This window comes from Triturus cristatus, chromosome 7 (genome assembly GCF_964204655.1).
Source record: "Triturus cristatus chromosome 7, aTriCri1.1, whole genome shotgun sequence".
In the NCBI taxonomy this organism is placed as follows: domain Eukaryota; kingdom Metazoa; phylum Chordata; class Amphibia; order Caudata; family Salamandridae; genus Triturus; species Triturus cristatus.
Window position 1 is genome coordinate 641,072,994 of NC_140590.1, and position 23,038 is coordinate 641,096,031.

Sequence of the window (23,038 nt, forward strand, 5' to 3'; positions counted from 1 at the left end):
AAAAATATCATAAAAGTACAAATATACAATTAAAAAACAACATTCAGTTCATTACAAAACTAGTAACTACACAGACCATTATCATCAATTCATTCCAAATTCACAGTTCGTTCAAGGAAGTCCCCTGGTGTTCCTAAGTCTTATTGCAACTTTGATAAAGTTTAAAGTGCAAGCCAGTGCTAGTGGGTTCTCCGATTTTTGTAAATATAAAAGAGCGACCTTAGCATGTCTAAACTTCATTTGTTTAAGAATCCTTACTAAATATTTGCGTCTAGGTATCGAATAAAAAGGGCATAGTAAAACGAAATGTAGGGTATCCTGCGGAGACCTATTGTCGCAGCCGCAGGTACCCTTCTGTTCGACTGTAACAGTAAAACCAAGCGGGTCAGCCAGTAGGTGATGGAGAAGGTTAAACCTATATCGTGTAATTAGGAACCTGTCCTGTGCATTATGTATGAGGGCAAGGTACGGTTCCATACCTTCTACTGTCTTTACCATTAAATGGGCGCGGACTGTAGGCTTGCTTTCCTCAAGGACCGCTCTTCGTGTAGTCTCTTTTTCGAAGAACATTCTTTTAATTCTAATTTTGTCCTTGGGAATTATTGTTAGTGGGTTATAAAAAAGACCCTTACACCCTAAACTCTCCAGGGTGACCCTAACGTAATTCAGCCATGGTATGCACATTCCCTTATCCCTATTCATGCAGTCAGTGACTATTCGCCTACTCAGTCCCGCCTCTGGATTGGTCCAAATTTTTAGCCAGGCCATAATAGGTCTGATTTTGATCAGATCTTCCATGTATGCTCTACCCAATTCGTGATGACAAATATGGGCCGATGTACTTTGTGAGGTTTGGAGAATCTTTCTCAGAAATGTATTCTCCTCAATCTGTATTTGCTGGATGCCTGTGAAACCCCACACTTCTGCCCCGTATAATACTTTGGGGCAACAGATTGAACCATATAAGTGCATAACCTGCTCAGGGGACCACCTGCCCAGCCTGCGCCCATAACTCATTATGGCCCATGTAGCTACCGCTAACTTTGACCCCCGCTCTTCAGTTAAAAGTTTAAAATTTAAAAGCCCATCAAAAAGTATACCCAGATAAGAGAAGGTTTCAACCTTTTCCATTTTATGTGTGCCTATTTTATATGAAAATCTTTTACAGGGTTTGGACCCAGCCAGCATCACATAAGACTTGGTTAGGTTGGCCGATAGATCTAAGCTGGCCATGAAGCTAACGAACCCATCTAACAGGCTTTGAAGACCTTTAGGTGTGCGGGCTAAAAGTACCGCGTCATCAGCGTACAATAGCACGGGAACTTGTCGGGAACCTAGTCTAGGGGTGTCCACATTCAATTCACACAGTGCTCGATCTAACTCATTTATGTACAGCGAGAACAGGAACGGGGCCAAAATGCATCCCTGTCTCACCCCACTTGTACAAGGGAAGGATGCTGTCGTGTCACCCTCCAAGTTAAAACGCACTTTACCAGAAGTGTTCCAGTGAAGTGCTCTTAGGATATCCACTAGGCCCTGCTCAACCCCTAATCTTATCATCAGAACCCAGAGCTTTTCCCTATTGACATGGTCGAAAGCGGCTGAAAGGTCCATGAACCCCAGATACACCGCCTGATCACTTGCAATAGTGTATTTGGCCACTATTAAATAGAGGTTAAGGCATTGGTCTGTTGTTGATTTTCCGCTCCTGAACCCATATTGCAAATCCGTGATTATCTGATGTTCAGTGGCCCAGTCTAATAGGCGATTCAGAACTACACGCCCCAAGACTTTAGCTGTCACATCAATTAGAGATATAGGCCGGTAACACTGCGGGTCGTCCTTTTTCCCTTTTTTAAAAATTGGAACTATTGTTGCCTCGGACCAGGATCGTGGCAAACCGGTTGCTATTCCTGCATTTATTACTCTTGTAAGGATTGGGGCCCAGAGCTCAACCCTACTTAGATAGAGGTCAGGAGGGATTCCATCCGGGCCAGGGGCTTTATTTTTTGTAAGACCTTTAATGCCCTCTACTATTTCCTCCAATGTAAATTCGATATTAGATGCCCATGGGCAAAGATTTCCATCGCCCCTCGAGTTCGCATTCGAGTGATTGTACAGTTGTTCAAAGTGTTTGGACCATTGCTCTGGGGGAATAGATGTGCCAATTACTGGGGCAGCGGTGTCCTGGAAACAAGGTTTATTAATTATTTTCCAGAATGCACTAGAATCTCTTCTATCAGCTGCATCCCGCAAGTCTTCCCATACCTGTGTTTGCAATGCCAGTTTCCTTTGTTTGATTGCCTTTTTATATGCAATCCTACACTGTGCAACATCCCTCTTATTTTTTGGAACTGTTTTTAAACATTCTTTTAGCTCTTTATGGGCCCGAGAACAGTTTTTGTCAAACCACATAGGGAAAGTCTTGACTACCGGGTTCGAAGATGACTTAAGTAAACCATCTATAAGGTGTGCCATAGACTCGAACGCTTTGACCACAACAGGACCTTTAAGTGATGGCTCTAAGCACACCTCAAACATCTCTTTGCCTTTCTCTATTAGGGATTTATAAAAGGCCTCCCCATCCACTTTTGCCCATCTGAGGCGTCTCCCTTGGTCAGTTGCCCTCACTGTGCTAATGACCTCGGTCCTTTTCTTCACATTTCGGGCGAACCAGTTCTTAATATTCAGTACTAGTGGATTGTGATCACTGAATATGCTCCATTCAATTCCTACTTCATTTATCCAATCCCTAAATTGGTGAGAGACAACTATGTAGTCTATGATGGAGCATTGCCCTCTTCCCTTGAATGTAGGTATGACCTCACAGCTATTTTTAAAACCCACCAGGTCTAATGTGTGCCTCAACATGTGGTTTTCCAGGACCCTCTGTAACTCCCGCCCTCCCGGTGTATGCTCGAAGTGCGCCCCTTTTGACAGTGTGCAACCGGTCCAGGCACCCTTCAATAGACTTAGATTTGGACACAGATGACAGTTTAGGTCTCCTGCTAAGACCACACATGGCTCCCTACCTATCTTCCTTTGGCTCATTTCACGGGTCAGATAGGTATCCAGGTCGTGTGTTATTTGCCCCTTCCCACTCCCTGCCATAGCATTGTAAACATTAATCAAGACAACATTTAGCCTGCTTGCTTTCAACCCGATAGCTTGTATATTAGGTGAGTTCCAGTTTAAATCAGTCCATGATCCTTCTAACTGTAGGTCCACATAGGTGATTAACCCTCCCATTGCTCTTCCCGGGGCCAGTTTTTTTGCAGGAACAGCGAAGCATTTATATCCTGCTAGATGATAGGGATTATGGTCCACCACCCAAGTTTCTTGCAGACAAATTATATGGAATCTGGAGATGTATTGCCTCCACTCCTGATTATGAAATTTGGAGGACAGTCCAGCTACATTCCATGAGACCATTTCAGTCCCCTCCTGCACTTTTCTCCCTATTAGGATAGATTTATCGGGGTATTATGGTCAGACTCTCCTGGGTTTCCATCTGTGTTAAGCACTAGTGAGGTCTGGATAGCTTGCGGGTGCTGTGTGTGTGAGGCCACATGAGCTGGTTCCTCATTAGTCTCATCCTCCTCTTGTCTTTGACCTAGGCAATCCAACCTGTTAACTGTTATATGTTTGTTTACAGTAGTGTTCTCTGGAGGCCTCCCTCTAGTTGGATGATGAGTGCAAATTTTGCTCCTCATAGGGTGGCAGGAGGTCGTAATGATGGGAATAAATTGTGCAGTATTTAGTTGTGCCGGTTTTTGCTCAGCATAATCTTTAACCCCATTCAGTCAATCCACCTCCTCCAGAGACATAAGGGGGTCGAATCTGTTCCTTAAGGCGATTCTGCCTTGGCTCCCTGGGGGGGCATATGACTTCGTTTCATGATGATCCCTGCCATCCCACCAGCACTCATCTTTATCGTGATTGGCCCCAGTCCGGCGGTATGTACTTCTGACAGTTGCGTAAAAGAACCCCAATGGTAGGGAACTTATGTTACTGCTTTGCGCCGCCGGACCCCAGCTTAATATGTGGTCAACTATCCTATAATCCCTAAAATTCACCACCACACAGTCACCAACTACATTATTTTGCCTATTCCCCAGCCATCTCACCCTTCTTACATGTAGGATTTCCCCCTGTGCGTCCCTCGGCAATGGCCTGTTCTTATTTAGCCAATGTGTGACTTTGTTCTTGAGTTCATCATGTGATTCTGTATACTCAGATTTTAACTCTGGGACTCCTGTAAGTATGATAACATACGGGGCTGCATCCGGGGGCAGATGTATACAAGGCCCAATGGGAGTAGGTTTGAATGGGGGTAATTCTGTGCGGTGTGGCAATTCCGGCAGATTTTGCGGCAGTGCCGAGTTCGTGTGGGCTGTATTCGCAGAGAGGCCTGTGTGTGTCCTATCAGTTTGTAAATGAGTCATGTTTAACAATAGTGAGGATCTTGTAGTGACATTAGAGGGCCCTGCTGCGGTATTATCAGGTGGTATGATAGGCATATTTTTATTACGTTGATCTTCAACTCCAGGTTTAGTTATTTGAGCGGTCGATGACTCAGTGGCCGGGTTATTGCTCAGTGGTGGTAATAAGGTGTTACCTGTCCCTCCACCCCTTATCTTCACTAGAGAGACGATTTTATCCAGCCTGCTCAAAATTTGTTTCATCTGAGTGTTAATCAGTAGCTCAAAGTGTGACTGTAGATCGTTAATAATCTGGGACACCCACCCAGGGGGAGCCTGTATGTCCAAGGCTTGGTCACGAATGGCTTCTCCGATTTGGGCGTCTGGATAGTTGAAGGCCATGCGGGTTCTCGACTTTTTAGGACCAGGTAGCCTCTTACTGCACCCCTTTTTCTTGGTCGCTCGCATTTTTCCCCCTTTGCCATTAACAGATGTATCACCAATAGGGGTTATTTTTGACGGGGGAGTGTTAGTCAGCAGGGCCTCCGGGGGTGAGTCAAGGGTGATCAGGGGCGTATTGGTAGCAGGAGAAGCAAGTTGACTCAAATGGGGAGTTAGTGAGAGCCGTCTTTCTGTGCGCTCAATCTCATTAGATACTTCACCAATGGCCTTGAGCAACATTCTGTCAATGGCAGTCTGGTGTGCTGGTACTTGGGCAGGAGTGCCTTTTGAACTGTTCTTTTGTATCGGGGTGACATGGTCCTTCGTGCTCAATTTTGAAGATCTGGTTTGAATGTTAGGTGCCATTCTGCTTATGCGGTTCTCAGGTTAATATTACTGCGTGGCTCAATGCGGGGAAAATCCCTGCCAGAAGCCTCTTTGGTACCTAGTTAACCAGTACACACAGCTGAAGGGGGCAGGGGCCCACAATAACGTAACAATTTTACGACAATAAACAATACCTTAGTGTTCTTACTGCGACCTCGATTAGATGTTAGGGACCAGGCCCAGCCCAGCCACGTCCTGCCCCGGACGGCCACAAACGGCCCGCCCTCTGCCCGGGCTCAGCCCGGCGCCGTCCGCGCGCGTCCCGCGACGCGGAAGAGCTGTCGGTTTTCTAGCGCCTCCGGGCGCGCTGTCGCCGGGAGAGGCGTCACGAGGAGCAGATGCTCATGGGGGTTGTAGTCCCCCCACGCTGCTTGGTTGTCCCGGCGGTGAGTGAGCTCCGTCACAAACTGCCCCCGGTCCGCCGTCCCGCAGGGAGAGAGTTTCCTCTTTGCTGCTGGCCTGGTGAGAGCTCAGGCGTGTCCCCCACTCCACCGAGGGAGCTGTCGGTTTTCTAGCGCCTCCGGGCGCGCTGTCGCCGGGAGAGGCGTCACGAGGAGCAGATGCTCATGGGGGTTGTAGTCCCCCCACGCTGCTTGGTTGTCCCGGCGGTGAGTGAGCTCCGTCACAAACTGCCCCCGGTCCGCCGTCCCGCAGGGAGAGAGTTTCCTCTTTGCTGCTGGCCTGGTGAGAGCTCAGGCGTGTCCCTAAACAAGTTATGCGTACAGTGTGCTGCAATACTGCCAGGAAATAAAGTATTCAATAATTTTACAAGTATCCCAAAAAAGTAACATAAATAATTTAAAATGTAGTACAGATAAACTACAGAGCAAAAAGCATAGAAAATATACTCGGGTAGTAGTAGAATCTCTTAATTGGTCCATGCGCAGGATACCTCATTAGTGATAAGCTCTCACTCTACATCCCGTTCTGTTTCACTCTCCATGCCGTGTCTCTGTGGAGTTCCAATTCCCCCAACGCAGAGCATGATGGGGGCATGTCCACTGATACGTAATCAAGATTAAGCAGACCACGCACCGTGAAACTCTGAAATGTACAGTTACGAAATTGCTTCCGAGGGTGAGCTTTTAGAGCACCATGTATTTAAAAGGCAACTATGTCATAGGAAAAATGTATTCATTAACGTGACAAGTACTTTGACCTTCATCCTCGGCAGCCCCTCGCGCTCGCCTATGCCCGCCCTCATGCGCCCCCGCACCATGCCCGTGCCGTTACTGTTCCCAATTTATGCTCAGCTTACAGCCGAGGAGCTCTGTTGCTTTTTTACGGCTGGACACACTTTTGGATCACCAGCTTAATAGCTCGGTGATGCGTTACCCCTGCTTTCGTTAATCACTAACACAGCCAAGTCAAACGGCAAACTATCCTCATCAAAGGCACCGGAGTGGCACTAATGCAGGGCATTTGCCACTTAGAATACCAGCCCCGGATAAACAGACAGCGCATGGCGGGAAGGGGGGGCCTCGGGCCTATGCGCACGCAAATAAACTGCAGGAATTGGAGTGCGGGTGGGAGGGTGGCACTAATGCGGGGCATTTGACGCTTAGAATGCCAGCCCCGGATAAACAGACAGCGCATGGGGGGGGGGCTGGGGGCTATGCGCACGCAAATAAAGTACAGGAATTGGAGTGCGGGTGGGAGGGGCATGGGGTGGCACTAATGCGGGGCATTTGACGCTTAGAATGCCAGCCCCGGATAAACAGACAGCGCATGGGGGGGGGGATGCTGGGGGCTATGCGCACGCAAATAAAGTGTAGGAATTGGAGTGCGGTTGGAAGGAGAAGAACGGACTGAGGGGGTGAGGTTGTCGCTGAGAATGCCAGCCCCGGATTACCAGACAGAGTTTGGTAGGGGGAGGGAGGGGCTATGTGCACGTGATGAAAGAGCAGGAACGGGAGTGCGAGTGGGAGGGGCCGACAAGGACAGACTGGGGGGGTGAGGTAGGGAAACAAAATAGTGCCTGAAGTAAAGGGGTCAGTAGCCGTGGCAGGATACAAATGACGACATGGTCGTCATAAGGCGGGACTAACAGGCATAAAACCTATGGGAAGGCTGCATTGAGGAAATAACCCAATAAGAAATATGGGCGGAGAGTGGGCGGAGCTTCCACAAAGCTTCCCCACTAAAGTGTATACTGCATGCCTCGCAAAGCGAGCAGCGCATGCGCTGCTACACTAGCCGAGGCCTAAAAATAGGAACAAGGACATAACACCGGCGTTGCATTGGCCTAAAGGGCAATTTGGCATTGGGCTGAAAGGTCAGGACGTGGGCTTTTTTCTGATTTCAGTAGTGCAGGAAGTGCAGCGGCACTGGGACCAAAAGCTATAGGCATGCCACGAAATACCGATTATTGCTATATTTTACAACAAAACAGGCAGTCACAAGTGCAGTGATCTTGCAGGCAACAGGGTCAATATTTGAATGGCACTGTGGATACAGTGGCACCAGGCCCATCAGAACTCCTCTAAACACCTAATGTTGCTATATTTTACAGCTCAACAGGCAGTCATGAGTGCAGTTCTCTAGCAAGCACTAGGGTCATGATGTCAATAATGCAGTAGGTGCAGTGGCAGCAGGACCAACATCTCCAGTCACCCCACTAAACACCGAATATTGCTATATTTTACAACTAAACAGGCAGCCACAAGTGCAGGTATCTTTCAGGCACTAGGATCATGATTTGAATGGTGTAGCAAGTGCAGTGACACCGGGCCAAAAAGTTGTCAGAACTCCTCCAATGACCTAATATTGCTATCTTTTACTACTAAGCAGGCAGCCACAAGTGGAGTTTACTTGCAGTTAAAAGGGGCATAATTTGAATGGTGTAGGAAGTGCAGTGGCACTGGTTCAAAAGTTCTAGGGACTCCACTAAATACAGATTACAAAATTTCACTACTAAACAAGACAGTCACAAGTGCAGTTATCTAGCAGGCAATAGGGTCATAATTTCAATGGTGCAGCAGGTGCAGTGACACCAGGATCAAAAGCTCTAGGCACCCTACTAAACACCTAATACTGCTATATTTTACTATTAAATGGGCAGTCACAAGTTCAGTTACCTTGCAGACAACAGGATCATGATTTGAATGGTTCAACAGGTGCAGTAGCACTGGGTCCAAAAATTGTCAGAACTTCTCTAAACATAATATTGGCAAAACGCAAGGTAGGTCGGCCGCCAGACGCGATCACCGACTAATGGAACGCAGGTGAGCATCCGTTCAGGCTCGTGCGACTGGGGCCTCATAAAACCTAACATTTGGGTTTTACCTAAAAGGTATACTATATATCTGGGTATACCATATATCTGTGTGACCTTTATAGGGTATGATAATAGACACTTTCACTGACCACCCTTTTGTGAGGAGATAAAAATAATTGGTCCCAAAGAAATGCCATGATTGTTCAGACAATAAAGGGCATGAAAAATGTCGACCCACATCCTTGCCTATAATGTGCCAGAGTGGACCATTACATCTACCTCTCGCCTGAATTTATGTTTTAAATCATAACATAGGAACCAAGCGGTTAAATTGGTTAATTTGGGCTCCTATAGTTATTTTTATAGCACACTTCCTCCACTCTACACACTTCATATACACACCCTTCTCATCACACCCCACTCTCCACATCGGCAAAAAGAAAAGAACTCTGACAAAGAGCCCCCCACCGGCCCACGAGGAGCTGCTCGATGATGAAGCATGACACTCCTCGGGTGTAAGGGCCCTTGCTCCTATAAGGAGCACTCCCCCCTCATTTTCTCTGGGTAAAACCTGCATCTTCTCGTAGGAACTGCATTCCTCTTTTTGTCAAAGTATCTACCAGGGGCACATATGCTGGACCATTTTTATGCTGGACCATTTTTATCCCCCGGTCCCCCCTTGTAGTGTTTATGCAGCCGGTGCAGTGACACCAAGATCAAAAGCTATAGGCACCACACTAAACACCTAATATTGCTAGATTGTACTACTAAACAGGCAGTCACAAATGCAGTTATCTTGCAGGAACTAGGGGTATAATTTGAATGGTGCAGCAGGGGCAGTGACACCGGGCTCAAAAGTTGTCAGAACTCCTCTTAACATATACTATTGCTATTACATCAATTAATTCTATTGTTTCCCTCTTTAATTTCATTTTTCAAAATTGTGCCATTACTGACTCACAATACCACTAGTAACAGCACAGTATGTTGCCTTTTTGTACATAAACAAGTCATAACACATTAACAGACTTTCTGTAACTTATATTGTACAACTACTCAGCAAGCTACAACTTACAACAAAAACAGCTTAATATATTAATCACATAGGCAAAATCTAATGCATTTACCAATGCTTGTTTCTTTTTTATCTCAGAAGGGAGACTAGCTCCTGCAGCAAAGCATAAATGTTCACACCACCGTTAAGTTTTTCACATGTAACTCCTTCTATTCTCTATGTTTTTTAAACTAAACAAATGAATTTATATGTAGTGTTCATGTAGTCCAATCTCTCCTTCTCTGTAGCCTTTTGGATCTGGTACTGTTACTTTCACTGAATGTCTGGCCCAGGTAGGATAATCTTTACAAAGTTTGGCCTGATTTACTAGTTTCGCTCACAGTGCAGCAGCCACAAATGCTGCACTGCGAGAGAAGGAGAGCAGGACAGCGCTATATTTACAGAAATTTGGTGCTGCGTGCCATGGACACACCTCTGCCCCATAGTGTAAGGGTGTCTCTGAGAGTCTAGCATAGGTTTTTTACTGGAAGGGAATACTTCCAGTACAAAATACCACGCTGAGACTAACTTTAAACCTTTTCCCGGTTTGTATGTGTGCTGTACAGTGCAGCACACATACAAAGTCGGAAAAGAAAGGAGAAATAAAAGCATTTCTCCTTTATAGCGCCTATTTGAAATAGAGGCTATTTTCCGAAGCTAAGTAAATACAAAGCAGCGCTATGCACTGCTTTGCGCTACTTTCGAGTAATTTTCCTGCGCTCAACAAGTTTCGCTCTGGAAAGTAAATTAGAGAAAAAAGATTTAACGTCGTTTTGCTTCATTTTTGTTACACAAACATGGCCCTAAAACGTAGGCCCTTATTACGAGTTTGCACGTGGTGGATGTCTGCAGACCACCAGACTGGTGGTCTGCCTGCTGCATTGGAACTGTGGCGGTTGGACCGCCACAGGTCCACTGCTTCTACCAGGGATCCATGGTGCCTGGCGGTGGCACAGCGGTGTAAGGCACCTAATATACTGGTGGTGCCACTGCGGCACCGCCAAGCATATTAGGAGTTTCCTCATCGACACCCTTTTCATGGCGGTGCGACCGCCATGATAAGTGTGGCAGTGAGGAAACAAAGGGGGTGCTACAGGGCCCCATTGTGCCTCTGTGCCATGGGGTGCATACAGGGTGGCACATATTTCTGTTTGTTCTTTTTTTCTTTTGCAGACACACACGTTCTTTCTCCATGGAAGGATTGAGGTCAAGACATGCCATCTTTAGACCCCCCTTCTTGAGTACATAGGATGCTCCAGGTGCGTTGCACTTCTGAAAACTATCCTTGCAACCAGAGGACACAGCTCAGATGACCCAACCTCATGCATGCTCTACAAGACACGTTGTGGAGAACCAGGTGCGTATTGCAGTTCAATCAGTCAGGCAATCAATCAATCAATCAATATAATTTATTCGGCACAAAAATGCCATAAAAGGATCGTAAGTACATCATACAGTAAAAAGAGATCCCATCCAAAATAGCAGCATAAACAGTGAAAAATACAATGAGCGATAAAGTGCTGGCAATAAAACAACATGCATAAGTGTACCAATCATTTTACAACGCTTTAAGCACCATAACCATTACGATGCCTTGTACACTCCAAAAACCTAACCCTCCATGTATTTTCTGCTCCACGCTGCCGCTTGAAGAAATGAGGGGCACCATGGCAGACATCAATGCTACCTAACATCTGAAGGTAGAGAAGAGCTACCTTACACTTAAGAATCCCAAGGGACTTTAAAACTGGATTTAAAAAAGACATAAAATAGAGTCTATGAAATTTGCAAAAATACATGAAATGTAGTAACATTTGATGTGTCAACCCGTCACAGGGACAAGCCTCTGCTGAGTACCATAAGGCTTCGTGAAACACAAGAGACGCGACACTGTACCTGCCCTAAAAAGAAACAAAAGAGATCTCTCCCAACGGGTACTGGCTGCAGATAAATATGTAGGGAAATTGTCAGGGGCCATATGGGTATAATAATCTCTAACACAGCTTTCAGTTATTTCGAGACTCAGCCTTTGTAATTGACATGCCCATGGCCTTAACTTTCAATTTATTATATTTATTGAGATTGGTGGGTTCCTTAAACATATCGGGCAAACTCAGTTCATTCAGGGTTTTAAAGACATAGCCCAACCAAGGGCTGGTTAAACCCTTTTCTAATTTGAGGCAATCTGAGATGATGTCCCTATGCAAGCTGGCTTCTGGGTTCATCCAGATACAAACCCAGAGCACCAGTGGAGGTAAGCTGGCCATGTCCGAGATATACTTGAGATTTCGTTTGGAGTGGATGATGTAATGGGAACTAGTGACAGAAAGGTGCAGGAGCCGCCTGCAAATACGGTTTTCCTCTGCCTTTAAGGCAGCAGCATTATGATAACCTCACACCCCAGCACCATACAGAGTTGCAGGGACACACTGGGACCTATATATATTCAAGTGAGGAACAATGGTCACCATCCCATAGGTTTTGGAAGATGGAGTAATACTCCTGCAACCCTACTAAGCTTTATATGAGAGCTGCTGATCTGAGGCTTCCAGGAGCCCATAGAATTAAAAACAATCCCCAAATAACCAAAGTCAGACATACTATCCAGGGATTGGCCCCCAACCAAAATGTTTTTCCTGCCAGGGCCACACATCATCATAAAACCCTGAATACTTCTCAAAAGTCGTGTTTGGTTATTTTTAATAACCAAACCAAACACTATTTTTGAGAAGTATTCTGGTTTTAATAAGTTGCTGATCTCGTTATTATCTACAGAGCCATTACCTTTCTTATAGCTATCAATAGCAGTAAAAAAAGAGCATAGTATCTACTTAATGTGGGTGATTTTACAGATTTGCTTCATATTCTGCTTATTGCGAAAGGATAAGTTCATTAGTACTACTGTTGTTATGGAAAATTAGGTCTACGTGTATGTTGCTGAACACCTTTCAGTATGAAAACCTTATAGCAAACTGTCAAATCTGTTGGATGATATCATTAGTGATGTGATCGGCAATTTTGCGAGTTATGTCATCCGTGGTATCATCAGTGATGTCATTTAAGGTAATGAGTGATGTTATAATTAGTTCAGTAAATTATAGCTGGTGAATTTAATTGTTTTGTTTTTAAATATTAGTTTTGATATTATTACAACACATAACTATAATCTCACTTTAACCTTTATTTTTTCTCGATTATTTTCTAGTTTTTTTTAAACATAAAATAAGATCTTATAGCTTACCTAACTATAACGTCACATTAACCTTTGCTTTTTTTCTGTGGGATTTTTTTATCCGATAAACCCAACTGCCTCCCTGAGCATAGTTTAGGCTTTGCGCGGCATGGGTTTCAGTTGTGTTTCTGATAAAATACCATGCCATGTCTCCATCACCACACCCTTTACACCATCTACTGTTAACTCTTTGTTTTACCCAGGCTTGTTTCTATTTCTATTGTGCCATGAGTACAGTATTGTGTGTGCAGTCTCAGGCTAACAAAAATGGATGTGCTACTTACATGGACAATTTTTTACTTTGCAGACAATATCAACAATGCCTGTTGTGATCAGCTCTACAAATGTCCTTTTGACCATTGGTTGACTTGCAATACAGAAATTAATAAACTTGCCCGTTAATGGCTCATATTCTATCTCTCTTCCAGACTAAACTATCAGTGCTGGAATCCTATATTCATATTTAAATGATTCTAGTCTCTCTTTTTTAGTATTATCTAGTGGCTAGGTGGAGGAAGCTCTCAGACAAACAATTCCTAATAAATGTTGGGTCATAGATTTGGGCAAGCTTTTTGTTTCTGTGAAACCCAGCTTTACTGTATTTGAACTCTTCCTGCAATATGTTTTTGCTTCATGAACAATTCTAAAAGATTTTCATTGAATCTCAACTTATAAAAATCTTTTTTGTCAATGTTCTACTTATGTGTTTTGTTTAAAGTCATTCTGATGGGTGATCTAGCTGCGGCAGTGTTTCCTTATGTTTGCATTGATCACCACTCGATCACAAGGCTTTCAATCTTTTGATGTGTTTCCATTGTTGCAGATTTGGATATTGGGACAGATAAGCAAACCCGTGAGGAATCATTTATGTCTATCATTTGTTTTAATTTAAACCAATCATGTATGAGCCTTCTTTGCACACAGAACCAGAACCAGAAAACCAAGAGCTAAGAGGCAAACACAGAATCTGACTATGTGGCACCAGTGGGTGTTGGTGAGCAAAAGTGTTGTTCCTTTAGCAAAGAAGTTGAATGAAATGTAATTATACTTCCATACAATTAAATCATTAGATGGCAGCTCCCTCATTTTAAGTGCGTCATAAAATAATTTGGAGATATCCTTTGGAATTACATTATGTAGAACAACATTGAGATACAAATTATTTTTAGTTTCATGAGTTAGAACATGTATCTGCTGACATACATGCTGGTGATAGGGAATTTACACTGAGGAGGAGTGAGGCCAGGTGGATTTGTCCCCGTGACAAAGTGCCTCCCGGGTGGCCACCCATGTTTTATGTGGACTGGTACTGCTTTTTTTGTCTCTGTGCACTGGGACACTGATGCCCAGGCCTCAGTGCATATGCTTTCACCTCTAAAACATGACATTAGCTAACTCCTAATTGGCATATTAAAGTTTCCTATAAGACTATAGTAAATGGTGCCCAAAATACACCCATGCCATGGAAAGTTAAATGTCACATATGGACCACATCACTACTGTGCCATCCACTAGTGTAACCAGTCAAACAGGATCCAAGACTGCCACTGTAGTGTGGCAGCTGCAGTTTAAAATCTGCAGTCCGATCTGTCAAAAGAAACAATTTTTGACAGGTGAAAGCCTTCCTTTCGAATATGAATAAGCCGTCCCAGACCTTGTAACCCACAAGGCAGGGTGTATGCTATTTAAAAGTACAACATGTAGAAATTTAAAGTTACCATGTCCTGACAGTGACTAGCACCAAAAAGCTATTTTAACTTTAGCATTATTGGTAATTGGTGATTTGGGACTGGCTGGAAATATGATTACACTACTGTTTTCATTATCTATTAAATGCCCAACTTAATGTTGAAGTCAAATTTGTAATAAATATTAAGGAAAAATAAATTAGAAAGTTACCTCTTCCTGCCTGAAGATCCTGGAGGCTAATTTGTGTTTGCTCTCAAACAGTAGCCCAGTGAGTTCTTAGCACTGATGATGTGAGAAAGCTGCTCCCAAAGCTGAGCCAATGGCTTGGGTGTGGGTAAGTGTTCTCTGTTAGGATGTACCCAAGAACTTAATTTTCTGCGAAAGAGACTTCACTGTCACTAGACAAACAGGAACTGCTGCAAAAATGGATATGGTTACCCCTGAGAACTTTTTCCCCATTGGTTAGGGAATGGCCAGGAGTCACCTCCAACTTAATAACTAGTGCCAGGCATAAATGTGGCATCCCCGGACACCCTCTTCAGAACACTACCATTTATTATACAGTGCTCAAGTGCTGCCGCTGATGCGTTCCAGCTGCCCAGCAGCCTTGCCCACAAACAGAGGCGCCATTTTGTTACAACATTTTAAAGTGCACACAAACTATGTCATCAGCGACATGGAAGACAGACTGCATTATGCAATATCGTAACTGTTGATAGGAACAACAGAGGAGGGAACAGGGAGAAAAGTTTGAGCCAGCTAGAATCTAGATATATTATAGAACTTAATACTAAGACACCTTAGGGATTGCACTGTGAGGAAGACCTCCATACCAGCCTGTAAACCTACTCTGTGTCCTCAATTTGTATTACTGTGAAGAGGTATTTAAAAGGTTTTAACAAGTTTTAGGCTTTGCACAATAGCACTGGTTTGCACTATGCACTTTAATCCGGACTTTACAAAAGGAAGAACTAGATAGACCGTAAGAGAAGACGCAAGAAATAATAATTTATATATTTTGAAGACACTTGGGAATAATCACAGATTTGTAAAAGTAAAATCATGCACAATGATAGTAATGCTCATTATGGCGTTATGTAAAATTGAGCCATGAGGTTTAATTATGTTAAATTTTATTTAACATAACATGGTGACTCCGCCAACGAGCCAACATGCTCTCCGTTCTGGTTCACTGCAGCCGTAGAAGTTTTGGAATTGTAAATATATATAACATTGAGCTATTTTTCTAAGTTCAATACATTCCGCAAGAAAGCCTATCGGATAACAAGAGTCAGAAGAGGATAAAGGATTTCATCCTAGCCCTTTTTTATAAATCACTGGTTTTTTTTTCTAGGTGCAACCAAATTGCAAATACTTTTTTACACTTAAGAGAGGTAGGCACCAGCACTTTAATTACTATTTGCACTTATTTCACTATGCCAGTCAATTTTGTTTACATAGAGACCAGTTACCATTGATTTCTAACCATGATATGCACTGCAAAGTATTTAAGACCACACGAGTACTGATTTTGGAGCACATTTTGCACAGGAGATAAAAACATATATATATTTTTTAACATACTATTTGATAAGATACATTTTGAGAATAGAGTTTTATCGTAAAAGCTTTATTTATTTATCAATTGTATGTTTCTATTTATTAGCTTGATAGATATAGGTCAAGATGTTAGTGGAAAGGGTATTTAAACCTGCATTTTATGACTTTCAACTACCTCTAATGACTTTTTCTAATCCAATACTGTATCTGAATTGCGGACTTTGCACATCTTTCACGTTGATTGATCCTTGAACTAACAACAGATCACCCGTATGGTTTTTCTTAAAATTGAACAAATTACGGGGTGGTACATTATGTTCTGGCATTTATTCCACAAAAAAAGTACAGCTTGGGTTATACACTATGTTTACAATGATATATGAATTGTAATGTATATCAAACAGATTCAAATCTCTTGATCATGTGATGTACAAAATCATTACGGAGACTGGTTTTAACATCTATTGCACTGTCACTTAAAATTCAGGGAGAAAAAGAAAGAAAAAAATGGTATAAATATGATCAGCTGCCTTCAAAGCGCGTCATGTGATCAAGGCTCTCCGGAGCCGAAACGCGTAATGGCCGTCATACTTAGGGGTGAATAAACAGATCCTTTTGCACCTTATCTGTGGTCCGTGCTCCATTCTTCCTGACTGAATGGCCAGTGGCAGTGGCAAGTGGAGTGCCCAATATATATATATATATATGTATATATATAAATTAACTGAAAAAACCATAGGTTTCGGGGACGTTATAGTTAGTTGGACATTTCACTCGTACAAAACTAGTAAGTAGTTAAAGTTAGGACCTCATTTCTATTCAAATAGTGGTTTTTCTTTTGCCAATATCTTTGGCGCCGTTTGACAAATCTATGCAAAATTTTCAAAACTAGTGGGCGCTCTGATCAGTTCATGTCTTGAAAGTTTTGTGGTGATTTGTCAAGCGGGTGCTGAGAAAAAAGGGGGGTCCCCATGTTAATTTCCATAGGAAACATGTGCCCGAATTGCTGACCAGCTTACACCAAATTTGGCAAAAGGGTAGCCCTTGGTTAAGAAAGAGACCTTTTTTTTAAATGGTCTAACTCCGTTCAGTAGTTCTTGAGATATTAGCAAAAGAAAAATATCTATATCTGAGCACCGAGGAGGGTTCGTGAACCCTCCCGGACACGAGCTTCACTCTGATTGGCTGCCGACACTCCAAACCAGGAAGTGTTGACAGCCATCTTGTGACACAAGAAAACAGTGAAAAAGAGTTTAAAAAAGAAGAAAAGGGGGCAGGGTAGAAACACCCTGACCCCCTAGGCCTGCTCAGGGGGTCCCACAAGGACCCCCAGGGCCCAAAAAAGCATTTTCTTTTCTAAAAAATGGCAGAATTCGCTTTGGGGTCGCGAATCCTGCCGAAATTGTTTTTAAAAATGAAGCGCAGGCTCCCGCGCTTCATTTTAATGAAGCCCCCGGGTGGACCAGGTCCCGGGGGCAATGCCAAAAAGAAATAGCGGGGTCCCACGGGGGCCCCCACAGCCCCAGGGACCGCCACTTCCCCGGGGCTATGCTAATTATGTATGGGGCAAACTCTACAAACGTGGCTTCTGGTGCACTGCTGGTGGGGCGATGAGGTCCTCTTGTGTCCTGAGGACCTAATGACAGAAGTGGACTTCATCCTCCGAGCAGCAGTGCGCCAGAAGCCACGTTTGCAGCGTGGTGTAAAAAGGGACGTGGCCTTGGAACACTTCTTTGCAACGCAGCTCTGTGGCGCTTACTGGAGGTACCTGGTGGGCTACTTGGCCCCCAGGGATCCTCAAGATTCAAGGGGACTGAATCCCCCAACTTACAATGCGCCAGGGGGCTCCTTTGCACAGTGGTACATGGAGGGGGCGAGGCCTGATATAACAAGTTAGCAATCCTGCTGTGTGGGACTTACTGGAGGTAATAAAAGGGGTAGTTGGCACCCAAGGTTGACGTTGGGGGCTATTTATCCCTCCTGTTACCTCCGTTAAATCCCACAGGGTGGGATTGCTAAAAGGTGTTTGAAGGCCACGCTCACCTTTCTCCACCACTCTGCAAATGCGACTGCTATGTTATAGTTAGAAATTATCATTTAAAAAACCTTTGATTGACAAAAAAAACCATAGGTTTCAGGGACGTCATAGTTAGAAATTATCATTTAAAAAACCTTTGAAATTCACTGAAAAAACCATAGGTTTCAGACGCGTTATAGTTAGAAATTAGCATTTAAAAAACCTTAGAAATTCACTGAAAAAACCATAGGTTTCAGGGACGTTATAGTTAGTTGGACATTTCACTCGTAAAAAACCAGAGAAATTTGGCCGTTATAGTTAGTAGAGCTAACTATAACTTGCGCACCCGCAATGCACTGCTGATGACGTCACATATTACATCACTTATGACATGGTCAGTGATATCACTGATGACATCTCAAAGGACATCACTGATGGTATTGTGAGAAGTTGGCCTGGCGTATGTTTTCCACTAGTTATGGTGGGCACCTTGCACCAGTCCAAACAACCCTTATTGATTATATGTTTAAAGACAACCTTTATTGAAAGCTATCCTAGTGGTAGCTATGAAGAGCAGCCTTCAAGCTAAGTCTTGAAGGAGTGTAAAGCAGCGTGGTTTACCAGATTATAACCTCTTGAATCACTAAATGAAAGGAGAACCAAACAAGGTATATATATAAAATATATGTATTTACTTCTAAACACGCTCTACTAGCCTCTTTATGAAGTTAGAGAGCAAGGCACACAATAATACAGTTCTAAAACGACAGTAAATAGCACAATATACAATGGGCCCTAGGGGCGGACCAAACCATATATTAAGAAAGTGGTATAACAACCATGACTTGACTAGACACAGTGCCTAGAGCACGTAGAATCGCTGGGACCCCAAGGAACCACTCAAGGCAGTGACACAGGAGACCCACGGGGGACATGTGCAGTGTGAGAACACAGGCGCGAGCCCAGTACTATTCTATGGGAAAGACGCGGTTGGAATTTTAGAAGTTAAGGACACTTAGGAGAGGACTTTGAGCAAACCCCTTTAGACTTAGGGGGTTCTAGGGCCAGCACCCACGGGAGCACCGGAGTACTCGAGTTATCTCACCCAGGGAAGACGGGTGCATAGGTGTCAAATAGTGTCGGGAATCGTCGTTGATTTCAATGTCGATATGCTGCAAAGTGCTGCTGCTGGGAAGGAGAGAAGTTTCCGGTGTGATCCAAGCCTGCATTGAAGATCAGAAGAACCTGAAAGCACAGGGAACAGAGTCTGGGTCACTTGCCAGTGACCAGGGGCATGATAGACGAATGTCCACCGATGTCGGGTGTTTCAGGTGCGAAGAAGTGAAGCTTGACTCTGCAGCCACGAGGACCAGGAGGCGTCGACGATGACCAGGAGCTGGATTCGAGCTGTCCCATGAAGGATATCGAGTACTGCAGTGTCAGTGCCCGGATTGGACCCAACAAGCCTTGGCAACAGCAAACCACGCAGAAAGAGAAAAGATGCTTCGGTGTGGACCAGCAAGGTCTTGGGGACTCCCCAAGCAATGGAGAGTCAGGGCACCTCTGGAGCAACCAGGTAAGCCCAATTAGAGGTAAAGTTGCCTTCACAGAGACCCACCAGTTGATGGACTAGGGATCGCAAAGGGACCTCTGAGAAAACACAAAGGGACAGCTCACGGAACACTCGTGGAGTGTAAGCGGGCAATCTTCAGTGCAAATGCTGCTCGGGGTCAGGGCTACAAGTAACCCAAAGCTCAGCTGCAGGAGTTGCTGGAAAGCTGATGCTTCTGCAAATGGTCGTGGTGTCCAGGGGTTCGGGTTGCACAGTCTTTCACGAGGGATACAGGCCTCAGAATTGCTGAGTGCACAGATCGACCTCAAAGACCACGGAAACCCACCTCCTATGTTGCAAAATTCTTCGTAGTCCGGCGGGAGCTCCAGAGATGCAAACCGTACAGATGCATCTTTGGTGCCTGCCTTGCAGGGGAGTAACTCCTTTACTCCAAGGGAGATTCTTCAGTCATCTAGTTCAATGTAGATCGTCGAAGTTCCAGGATTCAGTATCGTCCAGGTGTAATCTAAAGTCCTGTAGTCAGGGGTTCCTTCTTTATACCCAAGGAAGGGGTTGGGCATACTCTGGGGACCCACCTATGGGAGGGTCAGGAAAGAGGGGTGGCTACACCCATTTCCTTTGACCAGTTTCACGCCAGAGCAGTGGCTGGTAGCCCTGCAACCGGTTTGAACTGGACTATGCACAGGGACACCAAATGTGCCCCCAGTGCTGAACTTCAAAGCACTCTTGGAGTGCATCCCCCCAACCCCAATACACTAAAGCCTGTCTGGGAGGTGGTGACACCTTCCTGTGACAGGAAACCTATTTTCCAGGCCTCCCCTGCCAGAGTTTCGTCCAGCAGCAGGAGGGCAGACTCGTGTCTGTGGCTGGCAGCATCCATTTTGTGATACCTGGGCTCTGTTAGCTGGTACCCCGGTGCTGTCATGTCTCTCCCTCTAGAAGGGTGAGATCATGCTCCCATACCAGTTACTGGTGTGGGGGTATGATTCCAAGGTGTTTGACGTGTTTCCATGCAGCCATCCCAAAGTTAGTATTTACCGTTTGGTTATAATGCACTTAAGAGTATATGGTTTGACTGCATCACAAACAACCCCGGAAAAGGTTCTGAAGGCTGCAGAGGGGCTCTGCTCATGCATGGGCACCCTCTCACATAAGACCCAGCACCCTGCCTTCAGGATTAGTAAGGCCTGCCATAGGGGTGACTGATAGGTTTATATGTGCAGTGATATTGAGAGATATAGTGAACCTATATCTCAGTAAGGGGTGTGTGCACCACCTTACCCAGGCTGCAGTAGCAGTCCTGTGGTGTCATTTTGGAAGGCTTCCCAGGGGTGGCATAATACATGCTGCAGCCCCTGGTAGACCTCTGGGGTACCTATGCCCTGGGTACATAGTATACCATATACTAGGGACTTATAAGGGTAACCCAGAATCCGATCTGGAGTGTACCTAACGTACTGGAAATCATTTTAGAGAGGAAGCAGCTAGACTGGGGTCCTGATTAGCAGGGCCCCAGCCAGACTAAAGTCAAAAAACAGTGAAACATCAGCAAAAAGTGGGGGTAACTATAAGAAGCAGATCCTACTCTCCTACACAAACCCCCCCAAACGTAAGGACATTAAACTAACCTTGACCAGTTGAGTCTTCATGTTCTAAGTGGAAATATCTGGAGAGTCCATCTGCATTGGCATGGTTACTCCCAGGTCTATGTTCCACTGTTAAGTCCATCCCCTGTGGGGAAATGGCCCACCTCAAAAGTTTGGGGTTTTCACCCTTCATCTGTTTCAGCCATAGGAGGGGTTTATGGTCTGTCTGAACAATGAAGTGAGTGCCAAACAAGTATGGCCTCAACTTCTTCAGAGCCCAAACCACAGCAAAGGCCTCCCTCTCAGTAGCTGACCAACGTTTCTCTCTGGGGGTCAGCCTTCTGCTAATAAAAGCTACTGGCTGATCCTGACCTTCATAATCCAATTGTGATAGCACAGCCCCAACCCCCAACTCAGATGCATCTGTTTGAACAATGAATTCTTTGGAGTAGTTAGGAGTTTGCAGAATGGGAGCAGTGCACATGGCCTGCTTTAGGTCATCAAATGCCTTTTGACAGCTGACTGTCCACTGAACTTTCTTGGGCATTTTCTTAGAGGTTAGGTCATTCAAGGGAGTCCCTATGGATCCATAACATTTTAAAAATCTTCTATAGTACCCAGTCAGGCCCAAGAAAGCTCTGACATGAGTCTGGGTGTTTGGAGCAACCCAGTCCATTATGGTCTGGATTTTGCTCTGTAATGGTTGAACCTGGCCTCCACCCACAAGGTGGCCCAGGTACACAACCTGACTCTGCCCTATCTGGCACTTAGTGGCCTTGATAGTTAGGCCTGCTTTTTGCAGGGCCTCCAAAACATTCCTCAGGTGGACCAGGTGATCCTCCCAGGTGGAGCTAAAGACAGCAATATCATCTAGAGATGCTGCACTATAGGCTTCTAGGCCTGTAAGGACTTTATTTACCAACCTTTGGAAAGTAGCAGGTGCATTCTTCAAACCAAAGGGCATCACCACAAATTGGTAATGCCCACTAGGGGTTGAAAATGCTGTCTTTGCATCATCAGCTAGTCTGATCTGCCAGCTGTCAAGTCAAATGTGCTCAGAAACTTGGCTGAGGCCAAAGTATCTTCAAGCTCATCTGCCCTTGGGATTGGATGGGCATCAGTCCTAGTGACTGCATTGAGACCCCTGTAGTCTACACAAAACCTCATCTCTCTCTTGCCATCTTTGGTGTGAGGTTTGGGTACTAAGACCACTGGACTAGCCCAATGGCAATCTGAGGGTTCAATGACTCCCAATTCCAACATCTTCTGGACTTCAGCCCTGATACAGTCCCTGACATTATAAGGTTGCCTGTAAATCTTATTTTTAACAGGCAGGCTGTCCCCAGTGTCCACTTCATGAGTGCACCAGGTAGTCTGACTTGGAGTCAGTGAGAACATATGTCTAAACTGGCTGAGAACTTTTCTGCAGTCAGTTTGTTGCTGGACAGTGAGGCTGTCTGCCAAGGCTACACCCTCTACTGATCCATCATCAGGGTTCTGAGAGAGCAGGTCAGGGAGTGGGTCACTCTCTTCCTCCTGTCCCTCATCAGTTGCCATGAGCAAGCCCATGTCAGCCCTGTCGACATATGGCTTGAGCCTGTTGACATGGAGCACCCTATGGGGGCTCCTGGGAGTTCCTAGATCCACCAGGTAGGTAGACTCTCCCTTCTGCTCAAGTATTGTATGGGGGCTACTCCACTTGTCTTGGAGGGCTGCTGTCAGCACAGCCTTTTGGTCATGCCAGGCCTTTTGTAATTCCTGGCTAGCCTCAAGGTTTTTAGTTGCCTTTTTCATGTACTCAGCCATCCTGGAGCGGAGACCGAGTACATAGTTCACAATATCCTGTTTAGGGGGTTTGAGA

At 44.8% G+C, this 23,038-nt stretch overlaps 1 long non-coding RNA gene across 1 annotated transcript in view; it reads left to right on the plus strand.

Moving 5' to 3' along the window:
* The window catches only part of LOC146810274 (uncharacterized), a 117,067-nt gene that overhangs the window by 90,964 nt on the left and 3,065 nt on the right, over positions 1–23,038 (plus strand). The window contains exon 2 of the long non-coding RNA XR_014965655.1: positions 10,694–10,877. This is a non-coding gene — a long non-coding RNA (uncharacterized LOC146810274). The remainder of the gene's footprint in view (positions 1–10,693; positions 10,878–23,038) is intronic.